This window comes from Miniopterus schreibersii, assembly GCF_964146895.1.
Source record: "Miniopterus schreibersii genome assembly, chromosome: 1".
NCBI classification, from domain to species: Eukaryota; Metazoa; Chordata; class Mammalia; order Chiroptera; family Miniopteridae; genus Miniopterus; species Miniopterus schreibersii.
The window spans coordinates 112,349,309-112,368,816 of NC_138101.1; the positions used below are offsets into that span (position 1 = coordinate 112,349,309).

General features: G+C 38.3%; 1 protein-coding gene and 1 pseudogene across 12 annotated transcripts in view; one reads left to right on the top strand and one right to left on the bottom strand.

Moving 5' to 3' along the window:
- PARD3 (par-3 family cell polarity regulator) overlaps positions 1-19,508 on the top strand; it is a 725,159-nt gene that overhangs the window by 355,393 nt on the left and 350,258 nt on the right. The window lies entirely within an intron of this gene.
- Positions 15,999-17,145, bottom strand: LOC308557340 (polycomb group RING finger protein 6-like; annotated as a pseudogene). Its single transcript has 2 exons — positions 16,601-17,145; positions 15,999-16,398 (listed from the first exon to the last, which is right to left on the bottom strand). The product of its transcript is annotated as a polycomb group RING finger protein 6-like (transcript).

The window sequence follows — 19,508 nt, forward strand, 5'->3', positions numbered from 1 at the left end:
GACACTTTAATATATTAAATGCCATGATTGATAAAAATTGATATAGAATCTGGCTTAGAGTGAAGCCTTGTGTGAATATGAGTATGTGCTGGTGTATGAATGTGGTGGTTATTACCTTACCTAGAGGCTGTTTTTACTAAAGATAGCCTAGGGTCCTGTTTCTTGAATCTTCGACCAACCAATGATATTTAGAGTATTATTCCACACTTTTCCTATTTCTTTTCTCTGTACCTCCATTGCTAGAGATTCTTTCAAAATGTTCTTAAATCTACTCCTTCCTCTCCATCCTCCTTTCCCCTTCCCAAGTTCAGGCTGCCTTCACCTCTCATGCAGGTCACTGTGAGAGCATAGCAGCCATCCTCTCTGTTGCCTTTGTCTCCACCGCAGTCACAGTGATGTGATAAAGAACCATGCACCCTTTAGGGCTTTGGATGTCCTTAGGGGTCAGGTGGTTAATAGCTGCCTTAAGTTAGAGTGACCAGAGTTGGAATTTCATAGCATGTGTAATGCTAAGCAAATTTCTGAAGTTTCTAAGCCTCAGATCAGGTTTCAAAATGTTCTAGGACGTAAGACGTATTTCAGAGGATTGTGACAATTAGATGAATCAATTCATGTAAAACTTTAAAATCAGTACATACATACAGGAAAATATAAATGTTAGCTTTGATGTGGTGGTTGAATTCTCCTGATGTCCTTTCCCTGACTGTATCTCATCTGCTTCTCCCAGGCAATCCCAGCTCTACTGAATTCATTCTGGTCTCCAGATTTGTCTTGGTCTTGCATCTCTAGGCCTTTGCACATACTGGCAGATTCTTCCCTTTTATCTTCCTGATCCTATCCTGGTCTCAACTTTGAGGTCTCTACCCTCAGGAGACTTTTCTTGACACGTACCTATAGCCTGCTGTGTTTTCCACAGTCCTTCCCCTGCCAAAACCAGAGTAAGGAGCAGGAGGTCATTTTTTATTTTTTTTCCATCATAGCACTTACCACATTTCATTTTAGTTACCCGTCATTCTCTTTTTAAAAATTTTTATTTAATTATTTAATTAATTGATTAATTTATTTTTAAATATATCTTTTATTGATTTCAGAGAGAGGAAAGGAGAGGGAGAAAGAGAGATAGAAACATCAGTGATGAGAGAGTCATTGATCGGCTGCAGCCCGCAACCTGGGCATGTGCCCTGACCGGGAATCGAACCCTGATCGCCTGGATCCTAGGTCGATGCTTAACCACTGAGCCACGCCCGGCCGGGCTATTTTTATTTTTTAAATTTATCTTTAATTGTTGAAAGAATTACAAATGTCCCCCTTTTCCCCCCCATTGACCCCATCCACCCTAGACCCCTCTCCCCAGGCCTTCACCACACTATTGTCCATGTCCATGGTTATGCATAAATGCATATAAGTTTTTAGGTTAATCTCTCCCCAGCCACCCACCCACCCCTGCATTCCCTCTGAGATTCGTCAGTCTGTTCCATGCTTCTATGCCTCTGGATCTGTTTTGTTCATAGTTTATTTTGTTCATTAGATACCACGTATGAGTAAGAACATGTGATACTTGTCTTTCTCTGACTGGCTTATTTCACTTACCATTATACTCTTCAGGTTCCAACATGCTGTCTCAAAGGGTAAGGGATTCTTCTTTTTTACAGCTGCATAGTATTCTATGGTGCAAATGTCCTAGAAGATGCTTGATATAATTTCAGTCTTCTTGAACTTGTAGAGACTTGTTTTGTGTCCTAACATGTGGTCTATCTTTGAGAATTCCTCATGTGCGCTTGAGGAGAATGCGTATTCTGTATCTTTGGGGTGAAATGTTCTGTAAATGTCAATTAAATCCATCTGCTGTAGTGTGTCATTTAGAATCACTGTTTCCTTGTTGATTTTTTTTGTCTAGAACATCTATCCAGTAGAGTCATTGGGGTGTTAAAGTCCCTTACTGTGACTGGGTTGCTGTTAATCTCTCCTTTAAAGTTCTCTAAAAGTTTGTTGTTGTTTTGCTTTATTTTTGTTTTTTTTCGGCCTGTGTCAGTCTTTGGCTCTGAGGTGGGTCTCTTGGAGACAACATATATTTGGGTCTTGTTTTCTTATTCATTTGGCTACCCTATGTCCTTTGACTGGAACATTTAATCCATTTATATTTAAGGTTATTATTGATAGGTACTTATCTATTGCCATTTTATATCTTTATGCTTATGTTTCTCATTCTATTTCAACTTCTAACTAAAGCAGTCCCTTTAACATTTCCTGCAATGTTGGTTTGGTGATGATAAACTCGTTTAGCCCCTTTTTTTGGTCTCAGAAGCTCTTTATTTCACCATCTATTTTGAATGATAGCCTTTCTGGATGGAGTATTGCTGGTTTCAGATCCTTGTTTTGCATTACCTTGACTAGTTCTTGCCATTCCCTTCTGGCCTGTGGAGTTTCTGTTGATAAATCAGGTGACAGCCTTATGGGAGCTTCTTTCTAGGTAACAAATTGGTTTTCTCTTGCTGCATTTAAGATTCTCTCGTCTTGAATTTTGGCGTTTTAATTATGATGTGTCTGGTTGTGGTCTTTTTTGGGTTCTTCTTGCTTGGGACTCTGTGCCTCCTGTACTTGTGTGACTTTCTTTCACTAAGTTAGGGAAGTTTTCTGCCATTATTTCTTCAAACAGGTTCTCTAACCTTTGCTTACTTTCTACATCTTCTGGTACTCCCATTATGTGAATATTGTTATATTTCATGTCCCACAACTCCCTTAAACTGTCCTCCTGTTTTTTAATTGTTTTTTTATTTCTGGTCTCTGACTGATTTTTTCTACTCTGTCTTCTAATTTGCTGATCCATTCCTCAGCTTCCCCTAATCTGCTGTTTATTCCTTTCAGTGTATGTTTTATTTCTACTATGCCATTGTTAATTTCCTTTATAGTTTCTATATCTTTTTTAATGCTTTTGGTCATCTTTATGATCAATATTCTGAACTCTATATCTGATAGATTGCTTATTTCCATTTCATTTAGCTTTTCTTCTGGAGAATTCTTTTCTTTCATTTCGGGCTTGCTTTTTTGTCTCCCCTTTTTGCCTGCCTGTTTGGATTTGTTTCTCTATATTAGGTAAATCTGTTAGGACTCCCAGTCTTTTGGATGGTCTCTGGTGCAGGCCAATGTCAGACACTGTTTGGAACTGGCCTTGAGTCCCTGTTTGGTGATTTGGGCACTCCACAGCTTGTGGTTTCCTCTGCTGGGACTGGATATGTTTGGACAGGATCAAGATGTGCACCAAGCCCTGCTTTTCCAAGCCCTGAGTCCAGAAGCAACTCAGGCAAAGACTCAAAGCACCCAGAGGCTGTAATTCAGTCTCTAAATGAGCCTTAGGCTGTAGAAACTCCACGGGGTGGGGCGAGAGGTTTTCCAGCTGTGTGGGGCAATTGCTTTCCCCCTCAGGCAAAAGCTCCTTAGAAGGTAAATGTCTGCCTGAGAAAGTATCCTCTGCTGTTTTGAGGAGTGACTCAGCGCAGGAATCCAGATGGCTGCCCTCTGAGCTCTACTCCCCAGAGCCAGCAATCCCTAACTCTTCTCACACAGCTTTAGTCCACTCTGCCCTCCCTCTACTAGAGCCCAAGGTGAATGGCTGCACACGAAACTCTGTGTGTTAGTATTTTAAGGGGGTGCCTGCATTTCCAGTTGTCTCTCTCTAGCAAATAGAAACTTTGCTGCTCCTCACACCCAGATGTTATATGGGCACCTTTCTCAGTTTTGATCCTCTGGGCTGGAGTGCCCAGCTTGGGGTTTAGTCCTCAAAGTTCTTGGTGGAATCCCCCACAGGTGAGATATCCCTCCAGACCTTCAGTTGCTGCCTGTGGGAGCCCAGACAGCCCTCTCGTGCCTCTGCCCTTCCTACCAGTCTCTATGTGGTCTCCACTTTTTTTTTCTGCGATTATGAGGGTGCTCTTCAGCTAGTCTTTGGTTGCAGTTGATTATTCACGATGGTTTTTCCAGTTTGGTCCTGGGAAAGTGTCAGTGTGGATTCCACTCAATCTGCCTCCGTCTTAGAATCTCCCATCTTTCTCTTTTAATGAGGACATGACCCATATCTATTTTTCAGGGGTTTTCTTTTTTTGTTTATTTTTTAGGAAGGCCTGACTAAACTCCTGGTGGCATTATCTCTCTTTTGCAACATTTGCTTCTAAGCATATAATACTTTTATATATACACTTGTAAAGAGCCATATGCTTGTAGTTTGTACATTTAAAAACATTCTCTTAAAACATTTTATAGCAAATATTTTGATAAAACAGTATCTTATTCCATAGATAGTAGTATCTTTCCTTATGTTGAATTTTTAACTTTTCAAGAATCTCTTCTAGATTAAATTGGAGAGAGTTTGAGGGGAGGGCAAGGAATTTTAGACTATATCAACAGAAATCTAGGGTTTTGGACTTACTTGCATTTTAAGTCCCTTGAGGAATGAATTTTCCTGAGAACTTTCTATTTTAATCATAAACAGACCCAATTGAACAATACTTTCATTACCCCTTGGCTAAGACTTTGGTTTTAATGTCCTGAACTCTTAGGAAAAGAAACATATTTTTGTAGATTGGCCAAGAAAAATAGGCTTCATTTCAAGTAAAAATAATATATTTGTTATTTTAAGGAGATTTTCCATTAAGATATGCATTAAACTTTTTGCTAATTTCATTTTTCAGTATTGGACATGACTTAGTTAGTGATTTGAAGTATTTTTTGTGGCTCAGTTTTTACTTTTCACTTGGATAAGTAGTGTTAATGTATATCTTATTATTTAATGGTTAACTTACTCATTTTTGTGGATTTTAACAAAAGGATAAATTCTGTGTCTAATTTTCTTAAATATATTGAAATTGGTAATATATGTAAAGATTTCTTAATGACAGTGAACCTATTTCTTTAAGGTAAATGTGGAGTTTTTCTCCTGCTGTTAGGAAATGACTAGCATTTTGAATCTATTGCATCCCTGGAAAATTCCTTGTTGGCTTCTCTGATATCTTGTTTCTAAGCTCACTTGTTTTATTATTTACAGAACCATTTTTCATCTGCTTTGCTTGTGTGCATGCAGGTTGTTCTATAGCTGAGGTTTTATATTATCTTCTTGGTGTCACCTGTAAGTTTCTGTTCCCTACCCTCCAGCCTTGCACTTACCCACAAATACTAGCTGGGTACTTCTGTTATAAGTCTTTGAACTGTCTTTATACTTTCTCCATAGTGTAACAGAGAGGGAGTGGTCCTTAGTCTAAAGGGCAATGTGAGTTGAAACCCCCTGTTCTGGACCTGATTCTCCATTCAGCTGTGCAATACATTGTAACCTCTGTATGCCAGAATGACATCACCCCTTGTGAAATTGTATATAATTTCCAAGTGTTTCCCTACACATAGAAAATTCTGTAATTGTATATGATTCTCTTATTTCTTGTTGCCAGGAGTCTCCCAGGTTTTCAAATTTGTTTCTTTCATTTTTTTCTACTTCTTCATGTTTTATCTGTTGCTAGGTATTATATGTTCTATCTTTACTCTTGTTATATATATGTGTATCTTTCTACTTTCATAACACCTGTCCTAACTTCAGCAGTGTGTCTTTTGACTGGACTGATATAATATTTGTCTTCTACCATCTGTTCCTTTTTTAGTCAATTCTCCATATTTTTATTGGCTTAATTTTTCAAACCAAACTTGTATTGCATCGCCTTCAAGTTTAAAAGCATGAAGAAACTTCCTACTGCACTGTTTTAAAATTAAAGTCATTAGCTTGGTATAATCTGTACTCTGCAATGCAAATTCCAACTGAACTTTTTTAGACCTTGTATCCTACCATGATCTCATGTATATTCCATGCTCTGTGGGCCTTCCATTCCTTCTTTTGAAATAAATATTCTATTCCTTTGCCTCAGATGTCCTTCACCTTTTGAATCAGCAGTATATCATTACTTAATTCAATCTCTGATCACGTGTGTATTGAAAGATTGCTCTAAGACATCAGCTTGCTTAAAGATGGAGTGGTTGGACAGGGATGTTATTCAGGTAGACCAAATGGGATCCTAGTTCATACTTCTTGAGTAAGCTACTTACTCTCTGGTTTCCTGGAAGAGCAGAACCTGAAATGAAATGGTTACTTAATGAAAATAAATATTTTACAAACCTCTCTGGAAAAAAGGATTGTGTTAAAATCTTGAGGAAATCCAAATCATTTATTTCAATTAATGATCTTTCCACAGCATACCAGTCAGTTTATACTGTTTTTATGACAGTGAGTTAAAGCTATTTTGTTCCCTATGAGGGCCTGGTGTCTTCCGCCCTCAACCAGAGGCTTAGATTCTACTTCCTCTGAGGGGTTTATTAGACTAACCTCTCTGTCTGCCATTTCCTCATCTGAACAATTGAGGAAATTAACTCTTTCTTCCTAGTACAGTTATTCAGAAATTTTAATGATCATACCATAGTGGTTAACGTCGATCCAGAAAAAGCTAAATTGCTGTTGCCCTTAGCTGTGGGACCTTGGTCACATTGATTTGACTCTTTCCTGTTTTGATTTTCTTATTTGTAAAAGTGGTACATAGAAAAACCTTTCTCGGGGATTTTTGTGAGGGTTAGATCAAGTTATGTAGTTCAGTATTCAATAAATGTTAGTTATTTTAATTATATAATATGCTAATCAAAACAATATAAAATTTATTGTTATTCTCTGCTACTCACCTTGTCCTAGTAATTGCTGTAAATTTTATATAGTCATGTACTATTCATTAGGAGCCCAGCCTGTTGTGTGTCTTTAGATATAAGGCTTTGCTGGATCGGATAGTAAGCAAATTATATGTAACAGTCTGTTCTATAGGAAATGCTAGGTTATAATTTTTTGTATTTGAAACAAATTTGTGGTATGTAATCAGTATTTTCCATAAGTATTAGGTGGTTATGCTTTTCATATGTTTATATATGGTTAAAATTCTTTGATAATTAAAAAATATATAGCCAAGATAGATAATCAGTCTATTTTTCTGATTGTACTAGAACTGTAAACACTTTATATGTTTCTTAATACCTTAATAAGAAGTACTAGCATTATGACTAAGTTTCTCTTCTGTAAGCAAAACAAACTTTTATTTACTTATATTTTTATTTATTCATGGCTGTAATACTTCTTATGTAGGTTGATGTTTTATTTAAATTTAAAAGAGGTATCTAGGCTGAAGTAAACATAGCTAGAACCTCAGTTCATGAATATTTTAGCCAGTGCATGTGATATATAAAAGTTGGTTCTCTAAGCTTCTAAGATTTTTCTAGCCCTCCTCCCCACCTTCATTAAAAAACTTTTGGCTTGCACATCCAACCTGGCTCAGCGGTTGAGCATTGGCCTGTGATCCAGAAGATCGTGATTTGATTCCTGGTCAGGGCATACACCTGGGTTTTGGGCTTGATCCCCAGTGGGAGCTGTGCAGCCAATTTATGACTCTCATCACTGGTGTTTCTAGCTCTCTCTCCCTCTCTCTTCCTCTCTCTGAAATCAATAAAGACATATTTTTTTTAAAAAGAAACAATTTTTATAGACTTCAGAAAAAATTTTATAAATATGCTTTTACTGAATAAAAGTTACATATTTATTCTTTATCATTTGATTTTATACCTGCCTTGCTACTTTCCACATTCTCTAAAAAGCAAACCTTAATCCTTTTTAGAGTGGTCATTACGCTTTATGGAAACTTTTGTAAAATTACATTATAATTTGTTAAACCAAGGGTGTTTTTATTTGTACTGTATTGAAAAAGTATCTGTGGAATAGCTGGGCCTAAATTTCTGATCTTTTGCAATTTAAACCTAATTTCTTTCTCTTTCTCTTTTTTCTTCTTTCTTCTCTCTCTTCTTCTTCTCTCTCTCTCTCTCTCTTCTCTTCTCTCTCTCTCTGAAATGTCCGAAAAGCTGAAGAGAAATAAATGCAGTTGGAAACCATTAAGATATATGATCCCATCATTGCCTTACACAAATTTCTCCAAATTTAAAACAAACCTAATAAACTGAATTCCATTTTTAATTTTTGAAGATAATTTGTTATCTTCAAGTCACCTTAGGAACATCAGTGATAACTTAATCTTGATGGTTCAAGAGTAAAACCTATAAGCGAATATAGACAAATATTAGGACTTAGTGAATTTAGGTGAAGGGTACTTTGTTTTGAGTATATTCAATTTTATGGAGGTTTGAAGCTTTTTTAAATAAAAATTTGGGAAAGGAAATTTTATGTAATTCAAGTTCTTTTCATTTTCTTTTAAATTGCAAAGTAAACTCATCCTTACCTGAATATTGACCATTGCAACTCAGGAAATAAAAGGTATTTCACCATCCCAATTTAGGATCTTTATTTAAGGAATATAAAGCCTCAAACTCAGATGCTATTTCATCTGCAGCTGCTTCTACTTCTTTACTCTCACCTTCCATATTCTGTCTCCACCAAATGGATGCTGATGCTAATATCTGTAAGGGTCTGGCCATGTTTTCAGTTTCATTTTGCGTTAGGTTGTTACCTTAGTAATCCAGTGTGTTCTAGAACTCAACTTCAAGTTTAGGACACTGTAATCAGTAACTGAGTGCAAAAATGCCTGAGGAAAGCCTGACCCTGGATCCTCCCACTGAGTGTGCTTACTGGAAGTACTTCTGATCTCTGCAGGCTGCTTTTTTTCTGACCCGGCCTCATTTAACCAGGGAGTTCTTGTGCATTAGTAATGATGGTTTCTGCAACTTCTCCCCCTGCCCTCCTTGAAAATGTGTAAAGTATCACCGGTGGGGCTGTTCTCCTGGACCCCTTTTTATAGCTCAGATACTTCAGCTATGTCTGCTCAGAGTGATTGAAATGACAATAGGACAGGAGAGGTGATTGTGGGTGCTCTGCTCCTTACCTACTTGTGAGATCTTCTCCAGTAAACTCATTTTTTATTTATGCCTGGTGGTGCTGGTAATGTGTGTGCTGTAATCTTTACAGGTCACCTGCCTTTCTGCTCTCAGGGAGCTCTCCTTTGAGTGTTGGTAGATTTATACATGCTCACCTGATTCAGATGATTGGTAGCTGTGTAGTGAGGGATGGGTTACTTAACCACTGTGGGCTGAAGTTCTTTATTTGTAAACAGGAACAGCATGTGCCTAGTCCCTGGTACATTTATGAAGTTGTTTAATGTTATTACCATTCTTGTTTTCTCACTTTCTGTCTATCTTTATCCTCTGAGGCAATTACTCCATATAAAGTTCTTTTCAGTGCTTAACTAAAATACCCGTAAGATAAAATAAAATGTTTTGATTAGAATGTATGCGCTTAACAAGTATAATTATTGTTAAACACTGAAAAGCCATTTTATGCTCTATGCCACTGCTTTTAGGTGTCCTGCTGAAGGGGAGAATTGGGGTGTAATGCAACCTGTGCTCTGCACCCCCAGCTATGAACCCTCCAAGGGTGTGCCTTTCTGCAGTCTCACGCACCACAGAGGTAGCAAGTGCCTAATCCCTTTCTAACTAGCCTTTTGCAATTCAGGTTCAGTTTTAGATAAGAATTGTCCTTCGCTGTTAAAGAGTGGTGGTGGTGGTTATAAACTTATGGGTGGATAGTAATTTGTTAGTTGATTCAAATAATATTTAAACATCTATTATATGAATAACCCTATTAGGATATAAAATAAAACTAAGCAATGATTTGTTCTAGTGTGATTTTCAGAAGTAGTGTTAATACTTTAAATTCTTGATATACTTTATTACTCTTGTAAAAACTTTTTTTTTTTCTTATATTTATTGTTGCAACTATTACAGGTGTCCAATTTTTCTCCCCTATTGACCCCCTCCACCTCACTCCCACCCCCTCCCCAGGCCATCACCCCGCTACTGTCTTTGTCCATAGGTTATACATATATGCATATAACTTCTTTGGTTAATCTCTTCCCACCCTCCACCCCCCTTCCCTCTGAAATATGATCGTCTGTTACATACATCAGTGTGTCTGGGTCTATTTAGTTCGTCAGATTTTTTTGTTCATTAGCTTCTTAAAGAAGACCCTTCAGCATTTCCTGTAGTGCTGGTTTGGTGGTGATGAACTCCTTTAGCTTTTTCTTATCTGTGAAGCTCTTTATCTGACCTTCAATTCTAAATGATAGCTTTGCTGGGTAGAGCAATCTTGGTTGTAGTTCCTTGTTTTTCATCACTTTGAATATTTCTTGTTACTCCCTTCTGGCCTACAAAGTTTTTGTTGAGAAATCAGCTGACAGTCATATATGGATGCTCTCTTGTAGGTAACTAACTGCTTTTCTCTTGCTGCTTTTTAAGAATCTCTCTTTGTCTTTAACCTTTGGCATTTTAATTATGATGTGTCTTGCTGTGGGTCTCTTTGGGTTCCTCTTGTTTGGGACTCTCTGTGCTTCCTGGACTTGTAAGTCTGTTTCTTTCCCCAGGTAGGGGAAGATTTCTGTCATTATTTTTTCAAATAGGTTTTCAAATTGTTACTCTCTTTCATCTCCTTCTGGCACCCCAATAACACGAATGTTGGGCTGCTTGAAGTTGTCCCAGAGGCTCCTTATAGTATTTTCATATTTCTGGATTCTTTTTTCTTTTTGCTGCTGTGCTGTTTGGGTGTTTTTTGTTCCCTCATGTTCCAAATTGCTGATTTGATTCTCAGCATCCTCTACTCTACTGTTGATTCCCTGTAAATTATTCATTTCAGTTCGTGTAGCCTTCCTTTCAAATTGGTACTTTATTATGTCATCAATGGTCTCACTTATTTTTGTAATAGTCTTACTAATATCCTCGAGCATCCTCATAACCACAATTCTAAACGCTGTATCTATTAGGTTGCTTGGTTCTATTTCATTTCATTCCTCTTGTAGAGATTTCTTCTTTTCTTTCCTTTGTGACATGTTTCTTTGCCTCCACATTTTGGCTGCTTCCAGGTGTTTGTTTTTGTGTATTAGATAGAGCTGCTATGTCTCCTGGAATTTGTAGAATGGCTTTGTGTAGTAGGTGTCCTGTAGGGTCCAGGGGCTCAGCCTCCCCAGTCATCTGAGCTGGGCCTTCTAGGTGGTCCCCTGTGTGGGCTGTGTGCTCTGTCCTGTTGTAGTTGAGCCTTGGTTGCTGTTGGCGTCACTGTGAGGCATTGACCCCCAGGCCAATTGGCTGTGAGGACAAGCTGCAACTACAGCCAAAGAGCTGCTGTGATGGAGGCACCCCTGTGGAGCAGGATTTACTTCAGTGGAGCTTTGGTGTTCACCAAGTGCGCCCCTTGAGTGTGTCACTCGTGGCTGTGGTAGGGTTATAATCCAGTGTGGTTGAGTCTGACCACCAGGTGCACTGTCTCTGGGGCCTCCTGGGAGGTGCAAGGTCAGCCTCTGCCAGTGCCTTGCCCAGGGCCACCCAGCATGAGCTACACAGCAAACTGTAGTTGGCTGCTACTTGTGCTGGACTTGGAGGTTTCCAGGAGAGGCCAAGCTATGAACCAATGCAGCTGCCGCTAGTGCCAGGTCAGGGCCGCTTATCAAGCCCTATGGGGCACGCTGCTGCTTGTTTGAGAGATTTTAGGAAAGTCCTAAGCATAAGTCTCGAGAGGGCATTTCCACAGAAAAGCCACTGGAAATGGCTTGGATGAGCTTGCAGGTAGGGAGGGGCGGGGCCTCAGGGAATTATCGGGGCAGGGTGAAAGTTATGATTCAGGTGCTGGAGATTCAGAGAAAGTGCCTGCCTGCGGGCTCTGGGTTTGGAGGGCTCACCAAAGGAGCAATGGCCTCTGCCAACTCTTTTGCCTGGGAGAAAGCTGCCCCTCCACCTCTCGCCTCAATTTTAGGCAGGTTAGTTCCTCCCCAAATGTCCCAGGTTTTTTCCAAGCTGCTGCCTGGGGCTTGGGCTCAGAGGGAGCGCATCTGAGTGCGTCCGTGTGCGGGCCCTTTAAGAGGATCTGCCTGGTACTCCGGTACCCTCTCCAACCCTCAGCCACAGTCCCTGCTGGTTTTCACAGCCCAAGGTTGTGGGGATTTATCTTCCCAGCCCTGGAGCCCTGGGCTGGGGGGCCTGATGTGGGGCTGGGACCTCTCACTCCTTTGGGGAACCTCCACCACCAAGATTTCCCTACTGGGTTAATACCCGGCACCTGGTGTCGGCCCGCGGCTGCGCCACTGAGATTCAGTCCAGATCCGCCCATGTCTCCACCCCTCATACTGGTCTTGATGTGTTTTGAGTTCCCTGGTTGTAGGGCTTCTGCTCAGCCAGATTTCAGGAGGTTCTGAGTGATGGTTGTTCTGTATTTTAGTTGTAATTTTTATGTGGTTGCAGGAGGCGGCAGTTACAACTGTGAGCTACGTCGCCTTCTTGTTTCCTTCCTCTCTAAGAACTTTTTCTTTCTAACAGTACTAAGTGCCACTTTAGTAATCCTTCACATAGCTGGCACTATACCTGATGGTGCATATGTATTCCTGACTCTGTTCAGTGACATGTCAGTAGCTTGAAATTTGCCATGAGGCAGGGAGGAATTTGTATCACAGGTGTTGACAAGCAGTACAAAATCAGGTTTTTCCCTTTTCTTTCCTTCCCCTCCCCCCCCCACTCCTGCCTTCCCCTCAGTCCTCCCCCCTTCCCTCCCCCTCCCCTCTACTCCCCCTTCCCTCACATTCCCTCCCCCCTTCCCACCCTTCCCCTTCTCCTTCCCCCCTTTCCCTTCCCCTTCCTCTTCCCCTCCCCCTTCCCTTTCCCCTTCTCATTTTTTTTTGAGAGCCAGTTGTTAGACATTTGTCAGTGCAGTCCTGGTTGTGTTATAGCTTCACACCAGTTCCTAGAAGTTGTTTGTTATTCCTCTAGGTAAAAATCTTCTGGTTATCCCAAATCGATTTCCGCATGTCCATGTCCACCTGCTTTGCTCGCCTACTTCCAGCTCGCTCTCCTCGAGTCCCTAGAAGAGTTTTGATTAGGAGGAGTGCTTGGGTAGGTTTTTTCAGGTTACATTTTCCTAGTGTTTTGTTAGTGACATTGCTTTGATACAAATCCCAGGATTTTGACCTGAGGATGTGATTTAAAAGTGACCCTTTCAAAATTTCCAGTCCTATGAGAGAAGCAAGGTAGGGCTGAGTGTTGGGGTGTGTTATTGTTAGCAGTGTCAGAGTTTTAAGTACAGAAAAGACACCTGGACCATAGAGGATTCTCCTTAGGCATGTTGAGTATGGCATATGTGGTTCTGTTTTTAACATATGATTTATATCTTGGTGGTATTTCTTTATAATGTCAGAAAGAATGAGGTCTGTAACTGCACGTCCCTTTGATCTAGACAATTCCGTGACTCAACTACTTTCACCTTAGCAACATTATTACCAATATCACAAAATTTCACATGGTTTGATGATTCTTTTAAAAAGTTGTACTTTTATTAATATCTGATATGCTACCCTCAAGGATATTTATAGGCATTAAAAATCTCTGCAATTCTATTTTTACAAAGAATTCTCACATGGAAGTGATTTTCAAAATGATAGACAACAGAGACAAAGTATTATAGCCAATGGGAAGTGGGTTTTATAATTAATTTCTAAGGGCTGGCCATAGCCTGAGAACAGCTGATACAGATCTATGAATCAGGCAATGAGGGATCAGAGAGAGAAAGCAGAACCAGAGTGAAAGAGCTGGGAGACTTATTTTACAAATTGCCTAATGACAGATTCCAGGATTTGAATAAGAAACAGTATTTGGTATTCAAAAGATCTCCCAAATAAGGGAAAACAGGTTGCTCTGGCTCTTGAAAAGCCAATCTAACAGGCTAAACTGACTTTACAGGGAAAGTGTATTTCTCTTTGCTTTGTCATCTGAAGATACTGTGCATTGTTCATACACATTAAACACATGCATTCTCTGGAGCAATGGCATTAAGTGGCTAGGTGTTGTGGCTTAAAAAAATATACTTACTGTCTAGTAAGTAAAATTTTATTTTAGTTTGTTATTAGTTACAAAGCCTATTTTCTACTGAATTGATGTACTGCCTGGTAAACTTTTTCAAGATAGAAAATTCCCACTAGTAGTCCAGTTTAACCTGGTCTGTTATTTGAAGAACCAATAAGCAGATAACACGATCATTTCAGGAGTAAATATTTCAAGAGTAAAACAGTTTCTTTCCCTGAGTATAACCTAAATATATATTTCAAATCTTTTATTTTTGTATCTGAAAGTAACTAGTATCTGTTGTGTTTTATATTTTTTATTTGTCCTATATATAATTTATGCATTTATTTAGACTAAAAATTGTAATGAATCTTACTCTGAAGCCATCACTTTCTGGTAAATATTGATAAGACAATCTTTCATATAAAATGAACTGAGATTTTTTTAGTGCATTTGCAAATCAGAAATTCCAGATTTAATTATATCCCGAGGGAACAACCTAAGGAAACCAAAAGTACTGACATATTAGATCAGATTGTGTAATCAAAAGCAAATGATTGGGTTATTAAATCTAAGGAAATGATTTCCCAGCATTTAATTAATTTCTCTGATTCAAGGAACTTTGGTAATAAGTAGCTGTTGAAATGGACATTCTAAGCAATCCCCACTCTTAAACAGTTCTTTCCTCTAGACCATTTTTGGTTGGAAATATTTCTAAAGGTTACATCTGAGAGCAAATAGTTAATATCTTTGTGACATCAGTGATAGGAAAGGTGGTAGGAAGTGTGTGTCCTTGTTAAAGACAGAAGGAAAGGAGAAAGAAGCAAATTGCTTATATAAAGTACTGTTTTCTTGCATTACCACTCCATTTTACATAAGATAAAAATGAACCATTTCACAAATACGATATTTCAACCTCACTAGTAGTCTTAAATTCAAATAGAATAGCAACAAGACTTTTTTAAAATTTTAAATTTTTTATTAAATGTCAGAAGAGATTTTATACTGAATTAAATCCTTTATAAAACAATTGCCAATCTTACTCATTTGTAATTGTTTCTGTGGAGACTTGGAAATTCTGTAGTGAAATAGGGTCTACAAAATATTTCTCTTAGAAAGCTTTAAAATGCTAATCTAGGCAAAATAATGTTTAAAACGAAAATGTCTGTATGCAAATGAGTGAGGCCTCAAACACCCATATTCTTTATCCCAGTGACAAAGTAATGGAAGGATGAAATTACACTGATTTACTGAGGAAACAACGAATAAGTATTCAGTAAACTCAAATTTTTTATTACTTTTGGAAGCAATGTCATTACAAGGTATTTATAATCATGCTATGTACTCAAATAAAATAGATGTTAATCAGGTTAACTTTCTAGGAATTAAAATATTGTTGTGAAGAAGCACTCTTGTAAGATATGTTAAGGACGTATGTCCTTATACTGAATGCCTTCATTATACTGAGAGCCATGGTACGGGCCACAGAAGAATGATCATTTATCCCTGTAGCAGTGAGTAATGTCTCTTTAGCAGTGTTTCTGGTAAAAAATACATATAATTAAATGTTAGAAGAGATTTATACAGAATTAAATCCGTGTGTGTGTGTGTGTGTAAAGTTCAAATACGATGGCAATACACGAAAGTGACCGATAGTTTTGGTCATTGTCTGAGTACAGTATGTATAATTTAACAAAGACTGGCTTTGAATCTTCATTTCAAAAGCATACTTCTTTCCTGATACCGTTCCAGAGAGCAGAATCCAAACCACCAACTTAAAAGGGATATGGCTCAATGAACAAAATAGTAACCAATTTACATCAAAGGTTAGGAAGAAAAATCTAGTGTTTGAAATCACAGGGAATTTAAAAATTTGATACTTTGAAAATTTCCCCGTTATGCATGCTTTTTACATATAGTTGCTAGTAAAACAGATGCATTCCATCATTCCAAGTTGTACTTATAAGTGTTAGGATGCTTGGTGTTGAAAATAGATGTTTATGTCTTAGCACACAATGGTAGGAGTTACGTTTCATGGAAACCTTTGGGAGACACAGTCTTGTAGAAGACACCTATTCTGTTTCCCTCCTTCCTGCTAAGACTTAGAATCTTCAAGTAATTTTTAGGGGAGAAACCACAAGACCATAATGAAGGACCAGAGAACATCCTGCACTGCTACATCACTTACTGCATATGAAATTTCCCTTAGAGTTTGTTACTGTGTGCTCCATCAAGTGATTGCCGCAGATGATATCTACCCGACAAGCTGGATCAAGATCCATTTTTCTTCTGAGAAATTTGTCTACATGTCCAATAGTTGCTTCTCCTGAAACTCAGACAAATTTCTTTTCCAATGGCTTAAAATGTCCCGTGCCTTCATTAGCACTAATGACCTCTAGTCATAAAGACATATCAAGTTCAGGTGGAATCCTAAACATTGATACTTTCTTAGATCTTCCTTTGCTTGAAGGGACTGGCTCTGGAACAGCAGGTTCAGGTACTTCTAGACTTCTTATTTTTTTTTAATGTATGTATGTATGTATTTACTTATTTATTGGAGAGAGGGAGAGGGATAGATAGAAACACCTACATGCCCCATACTGGGGATTGAGCCTACAGCCTGGGCATGTGCCCTGACTGGGAATGGAACCAGTGACCTCTTGGTTCATGGATTGACACTCAACCACTGAGCCACACTGTCTAGGCCAGATCTCATTCTTTATAGAAATCATTCACTTGCTTTTTTTCTCTTTCTCTAGATTGATCACTAGTTTGTACACTATGTCCTGTAACTGTCTGCCCAACCTTATGTTATAAAGACGTTGTGTCATATATACTACTATGTTGCATTTTGGACATCTTTTGCTATAGTAAAAATGTCTTACAATGTAGCTTTTACAAAATGTAGGAAGATATTCTGTAATGGTAGTTGCATCCATTAGGTAATCTCTGCAAATGGAGCACAAGATGTATGGGGCCAGAGAGATTAACTGGGAGCTCTTCCTCATCCTCTTCCAGCTCACCATCATTGAAGGGGCCCCTCACGCGGCTCAGGCTGCGCTCTGGCTCCAGCTCAGGGTCCTGGGCCCGAGCAGCCAGCGGCCCCTGCCTGGGCAAAGGGAGCAGACCCTCCTAATCCACTGTGGGCGCCAGGGGGAGGGCAGGGGGGGAGATGGGTGGTGGGGGTTGCATGGCTGTGGCTCCCTCCGTGTTGACAGCGCCTGCATTACCCCTTGTCAGCACCAGGACCCTCTCCATGCCGGAGTCAGACACCAGGTAAGGAGTGACCAGGCGGCTGGATAGTAGCGCAAGCCACCACAAGACTTTTTGCTGGTCAGATTAATAAGGGGTGTTGGTAGTGGTGGTGGTGGTGGTGTATGTCACGGCAGCCAGTCAAGAACTGGGAAGATTTTATCCTATTAGTCTGCCATAGTTTTATGGAAGCTTTCAGAAGACATGAGACTCCTGGGACAGAGATGAAAGATTTTATTACTTTCAGCACAGGAAGCGGCACAAGCCTTAGCATATTTGGTTCAGTTGCCTTTACCCCCTAAACCCATGGAAGTGTCCCCAGTGGGTGCCCGTGGAGGTCTGCATGCTTGGTGGGTTGTGTTACAGGAGAAGAACCCTGAGCTGAGGAGCCTTGATTCTTCTATAACGGGCTGTTAAGATACCTGCTCTTTGCTTGGGACTTGAGAGGGAGATACTATTTCTGTTCTCAAGACCTGTAAATCTGCAAGAGTTTGATGGGGAATTGTCTTCCAATACAGACAATAAAAGCTGTAAGATGGACAGTTTGATATGAGGCTGGTGTTGATACCAATTGCTTTGATTCTTTTAGAAAGTAACTTGGCATTTAGTACCTTAAAATGATCGTCATTTGAAACATTCTAATTTTGACTTTTTTCAAAGAAAATAGCCTAAATATTGAAATATTTTTATTTAGAAATCCAGTTACTGAATTTTAAAAATGTGTTACAATAAGTGAATTGATGGAATATTAAGTCATTTAAAGTGTTTTTTTCTGTAAACTTTGAAATAAAATCACACATTAATTAAAGTATTTATATTTTATTACTATATAAACAAAGAACACCTATATGATTTGAAAAAACTGGAAGGAAATACCAATGATAAGGTGGAAAAGGTAAAAATCATCTCGTATTAGTACATTGTTGTCTTAGAGAGAATGGCATGCTTTATTATAACCAAACTTTTGGTCCATGTAAGATAGGATATAGGCTTATTTATTTATTTTTTTATTTATGTATTTACTTTTGATCCTACCCAAGGATATGTTTTAGAGGAAGAGAGACATTGATGTGAGAGAGAAACATTGATAGGTTTCCTGCTTTATGTACCCTGACTGGGAGATCAAACCCACAAACTTTTGGTTCATAGGATGAAGCTCCAACCAGCTGAGCCACTCGGCTAGGCATAGACTTATTTTTAAAACCAGATGATATGTTATGCATCAAGTTGTATTTTTAAAAAAATTTATATAGAAGGCAGTATTGAACACCTGTTTATCACTTAATAGTCCTGAGGCAGTGTTTCAAGTATTTTACGTTAATTAACTGTTTGATCCGCAAAGAAATTCAGTCGATACTATTCTTCCCAGTTTATAAATGAGTAAACTGAGACAGAGAGGTTACATAATTTTTAAAAATCATTCTGTATGCAGAATCCATTTTTTTACCCTAGGCTAAGGTGTCATACCAACTATAACACATATTTAATACTTTAATGTTCTTGTTTAATATTGTAATTTTTTTTGGCATTGGTATCACATTCTGGATATCAAGGACAGTGCAATAATACACAGTGAATCAGTTTTATTAATGTCAATCTCTAAATTCATTATAAACTTTTGAATCATGATTTAAAATTTAGCATTCAGGCTAATTTAAAATTGAGCATTTTAGGCTAATTATTATTGCTATGTACTTTCTGTTAAATATTAATAGGTTTCATTTCATTTGAGAGAAAACAATGTCTTGAACCTCAGGAAATCTACCAGCTGGCTTTTGCTTCATTAATTAAACTAGAAAATTGAATGAAATCAAGGTTTTTTTTGAAAGCAATTTATTTTACCAAGTTATTAATTGTTTTCAAGTAATTTAATAACCACATTTCATTTGTGACATCATAGTATTTCATTGGAAAATAATAAACCAGTGTAAACTCAAATAAATACTCACACGAGTGGATTTTGTTATAGAACCCATGTGTTGCTCTTTACTTATTAACAATTTAAGTTAATGAGGTGTAGGACTTTTGGACTGCAAAATGTTTTCTTATAAGGCCTTCAAAATTAATAATGGTAAAGTATGTATTTATCATCAAGGAAAACACTAAAAATATGTATCTTGTCACCTATTGAAAACCCCATAGGTTTTATGTGGAGCACAGCACTCAATAATGAACTTGCCTTGTATGATGTTTCTTCACTCTTCACTCCATTCTTTCTTTGATTCTGTTAAATTGAAATTTTTTTTACTTACCTAATTTATTTGATATGGCATCTTATCAGTATTTTCTTGTCTTAATCTTTTCTGCCATTCTGAATACTATACCACAACACTGATTTTAAAAAAAAATCACTCTGCTTGTCATCTAGG